Below are 5,427 nucleotides of genomic sequence, written 5' to 3'. Positions count from 1 at the left end.
TATTTATTATGATACGCCCTCCCCTAACTACCCGTGTGTATAGCGGAACTCAAGTCAAATATAGGTACCTATTTTGGATGAGTTAGTAGGGTGTCTGGGGGTGCTTTTTTTTCATAAAATTTGGCAGGTAGAAAGAAAAAAGGTTTTTGGTGATATCAAAATATTTTTAAAAAAAGTCTCAGCATTCCTTCAATACATACCTGATGCACAAACAACTAGGAAGTTTTAAACAATAATATTAAATCCATTTATTTAACCAAAAATTGAAAGTTACAAACTTTATAATTTTACAAAATTAGGTTAGGTGTCACTCATATAGTTAAAAACTAACCATTGGAGTGACACCTAAATAAAATAAACAAACAAACAAAAAAGTTCAACAGTAATATTAATAAATGAAAGCAACTGTAAATTAAATTAATTATAAAAAAATAATGATTAAGCTATAATAAATTAAATAAAAAGACAAAAAAATATGAAAACACTCAATTAATAGCAACAATAAAAATCATTAGCAACAACAGGACAAATAATAACAAACTTTACACAAACGAAAAGGCAAGCACAAAAAATAATTAAATGATAAACTCATTTTAAACAAAATTTTTCAAAAAAAATTTCTGTGAAAAATTAAAGTTAAAATACTCTAGAACTCAAAAAAAATCTATGTTGATATAAATTTCAAACAAAAAACCCAGCAAAACATGTTGATATCATGCCACTCGTTTGATTTGAATTCAAATACAAAATATCCTATTGTGGTTAATAAAGCCAGAAAGTGTAAAAAGTCAAAGTTTTCAAAATGTGACCCTGCCGTTTCGTCCCGTGGAGTCTTCATATATATTTAATATCTATCTTATATGTTAAATATATATCTTCAATATATATCTTATATATTGAATCTATATAATCAATATATTTCTTATATAAGATGTATATTCAATATATAACTTTAATATACAGTACTGTGAATAAGTTTTAGACCACTTGTATAATTAATCAAAACCAAATGTATTCTGAAATAGATTTTACATTTCATGGAATATTTACATATAGTACAAGTACTAATTTTAAGTAAACAATACTTAAACGAAAAACTTTTGGAATAATAATTAAGTAAGAAGTTTGAAAAATTTAGGACAAAACTCAAATTACTTTTATACATCTATCTAGAATAAAAGACTTTTATATACCTAATTAAAATATAGCAATAAAAGAGAAGTAGATTATAATAATAACAACATTGTAAATAATATAGTAATATAAGTATCAGTAATAATAATAAGCAATAATAATAAAAACTCCAGTTATTGGTAATAATCATCAAAATAATAATAATACTAACGCTAAAGATAACAATTCTATTAACAATAATAATAATAATAATGATAACAATAATATTGATAGTAATGATATTGATAGTAATAAGAACAACAATAGCAAAAGAAATAAAAATAACAATAATAAAAAATAGCAATATTTATAATAGTGAGAGTTGGAAATAGAATAGTTTATTTTATTTTTTTAATTTTATTTTAGTAATTAGACGTATTTACAATTTTCTTCCTATGTAATTTTTTTAAAGCGTTCTTAAGTTTAATAATATATAAGAAAAGTTGAAAGAATATATTATTTTGAATAAATAAACAAAATTGACGAGGAAACATGAGGGATTTCTTTTTTTATATATTAAAACGATGTCATAACAACTACAGCCAAAACAGGATATTCGAAGAATGCTGTTACAGAAATCAGAGAAACTGGCTCCCTTGAAGATAGAAAGAAAAGTAGTAGACCTCTTAAGCTAACAAAAGATAACAATAAATATTAAAAAACCCTATCTTTAAGAAATACAAAAAAAGCTTCAACCGAGCTGGAAAAAGACATTAACACTGCAACTGGAAAAAATGTCAGCTCTTCTTTTATTCGACGGCACCTACTTAAATCGGGATTAAGAGAGTGTGTTGCAATTCAAAAACCATTATTATGGTGTGGCAATAAAAAAAACGACTTAAATATATAAAACAACACAAAGATTAGGCCCAGGAAATGTTTAAGCATTTCTGTACACCAATGAGTCCAAATTAGAAGTTTTTGGAACGGAAGGACGCCAATATGTTTGAAGAAGAATTTAAGAAGCCTATGAGCCCGAGTGTTTAAGCCCTACTGTTAAACACAGAGGAGGCTCTTTACAAGTTTGGGGCTGTTTATCTTCATCTGGAGTAGGTGATTTGATCAAAATAGGGGGGCTACTCACCGGGGAACATTATGTGGATATCCTAAGGCACCATGCAGGTCATAATTTTATTCTGCAGAAGAACAATGACCCAAAACATTGTTCCCGAGTGGTAAAAAGTTATTTAAATGAAATGGCAAAGGAAGGAGTACTGGAATTGATGACCTGGCCTCCCCAGAGCCCAGTTTTGAATATAATTGAGCATATTTGGGATTATCTGGACAGTAAGAAGGTCGAACATGCCGCCGAAATGCTGAAGAATGTTTTAAAGTACTTCAAAGAGAATATCACAACATACCCCAGGATATTTTAATTAACTTGTATGAAACTACTCCCCAGCGAATATTGGCTGGGATTGAGGTATAAGGAGGGCATAGAATATATTAAGAGCTTTTTATGAAGTTTGACATTAAAAAGTTTGTAATTGTTCCATATTTTTTTGTACATGTGTTTTAATAAGTTTATAGTTAGAACTACAAACTTAAATATTAGAGAAGAATTCTCCGGGATTTTTTGAAAAAATGTAAGTGGTCTAAAACTTATTCACAGTATATTAAAGAGCATTTGCAACAAAATTTTGATCGACAAATTTTGCCACCATACACAGTTTTGAAATTATAAATTTATTTAAAAAACTAATGGTTAAAACATGTTTCAAAGAATTCTCGATTTAATAGAACCGAGCATTTGGTTCTATTAAACCGAGTTTATTTGATAAAGTCAGTTTTGAGGGTTGCTGAATTCGGGCGTTATAACATTCGTAATGAAATAAATTTAAAAAAGTAATAATAGACAATTTTTCCTCCTATTGAACAATAGTGTTATTAAAAACATAAATGGAGGTGGTGATGTGGAAAAATGACTCAAAAACCAGGAAAATCTAATTTAGCGGATTTTGACAGTGAAACAGAAACAGCATCTGAAAGAAAAAATAATGTTGACTTAATATTAGACTTAAAGGATAATAGCCAATTACATTAATGTTGACTGTTTATTTTTACTCTTAAAAACTAATTTTTTTTGTTTGTACTTATATTTTATATTAATCAAAATATTTTTTTTTTTTTTTTTTTTATTACAAAATAATAAATATTTACAATTTTTATAATAACATTAACTAAGTTTTTAAATTTTTACAATATATGGTTTTACAAGTGTTCGTAAATATATACATTTTCTGTTATTTTATATTTTACTATATAACTTTTGTATTTTTTATTTTTTTGTGTTTTTTCATTTTATATTTTTTGTGTTTTTTTGTTTTTTATTTTTTTGCCGTTGTGCGGAAAGAAATCGAGAGTTTTAGATTAGGTTAAAAGAAAGGAGAAATTTTATAATAGGTTAAGGAAAGGTCCATAAGGTTTTTATCTTAAAAGAATGATTTATATGCAAAAAAAATTAAAAGGAATTACAGGACTTTTACATAAGCATTACGTTACGAATACTATAGATAAAAAATCAATGCGTCTAAATAATATTTCATAAAATAAGGGCTGGCAGTGATTTGCTAATCATATATAATAATAATTTTGTTCTAAAACATAAAAAAATTGCAAGAGGGAAGGAAGTCTTTACTAAACGTACAACGAGCCGTTGTTTTATTTCAGCTCATATGTTTAGTTTCAGACTTCCATTCTCTACTTGACAGAAAACATTTTTAATACAAGAATACTCACAGAAAATGTAGGCGGTGTTTCTACGGACATGATAATTATATTTTAGGGTAATAATATTCCTGATGTTCCTGATTATTACCCTGATCACTGCCATTGGGTCAATTTTTTATTACATTTTTATTACAATTTTATTACAAAATATTACATTCTTGTTTTTGAATTTAATTAAACCTCTGACCAATAGAAATTGAGAGAAAGAACTTCTATTGAGATATTGAGATAACCCTAACCCTGTCACCGTAATTCAAGTAATTTAAATTTAATTAAATTAAATTAAAGTAAATGAAATTTAGTAATTTTTTTTAAATTATAGTAATTTAAAAAAAATTAAATTATTGTAAATTATAATTTTTTTTTTTTTGATGAAATTAAATTATATTTAAAAATGTTTGTTTATTTTTAGAGAATCATTTATCGCGCGTGAAAAGTGGATACTTATTTGTTTTAACAATTTATTTCAAGTTCGTTATTCAGCACTGCAATGTCTTTAATTGTAAAAAAAAAGCTGGTGAAGTCGTAAGCAGCCCTAACAAGTTATTGGAAATCGTATAAATTTTTAAAGTTACAAAATACAAAACAATAAAAATTTTGTTTAAAATAGTTAAAATAGTTTTTAGCTTATAATATTATAGCATAACATTTACTTGCATATTTATAGTCTTAATGCGTATGTAATATAAAATTTATATTAAAAAGTTGTTTTTTAAAATATTTATGTGTGCTCTTGAAACAGTCCTTTCAAAATACTTTAAGTTTTTTAAAATCTTGTTAAATAATGCCAATCATGAGTAAACAAATAGGTTAAGAAGATTATGTTTACTGTTAAATATTTAAATACTTGCGTCACAAACGCGTTATTCAATTATTAGGGTATTAATGTAACACGAACACCTTTATTTGCATGAACACTTTTTAACCGCTACACCTATTAGGTGTTAATGTATCATGAACACCTTTTTTTGCATCAATACGTTTTTGCGGCAACACCTAAAAGGTGTTCGTATACACCTTTTTTCTTTAACATGAACACCTTTTTCTGTAACAGTGTATGTGAACGCGTGTACATAGGTATATATGTATGTGTACCTGTATCTATGTATGTATGAGTATGTATATGCATGTATATGTGATTATATGCGAGTGTGTATGTATGTAAACTCATATCTAACCTATTTTGCTGTCTACATAACCAACCTGAATATATTACAAAGTCGAAAAACGAAATGAAGGAAAAGAAAGAACTTTTACGACAAACCAAATCAGTTCAAACAGACAAGTACTTTTATTGATATGAGATTCAATTTGCGATATTGAAAATTTTCTCAAAATAGAACGACTGTATACATAAGCGTGTAGTATGCAAAAAGAAAAAATGTGCCAACAATGAAAACAATAAAAAAAAACAAAAAACGATGGTATTATGAGCGAAAAATGAAAATTCCGTAATACGGAGTAAATGAACAAAAAGTGGAGAAGAAAAATCATTTATCTAAAAAACTATGGACATGGATATAT

This window comes from Hydra vulgaris, chromosome 07 (assembly GCF_038396675.1).
Source record: "Hydra vulgaris chromosome 07, alternate assembly HydraT2T_AEP".
NCBI classification, from domain to species: Eukaryota; Metazoa; Cnidaria; class Hydrozoa; order Anthoathecata; family Hydridae; genus Hydra; species Hydra vulgaris.
This window is presented reverse-complemented; position numbering follows the sequence as displayed.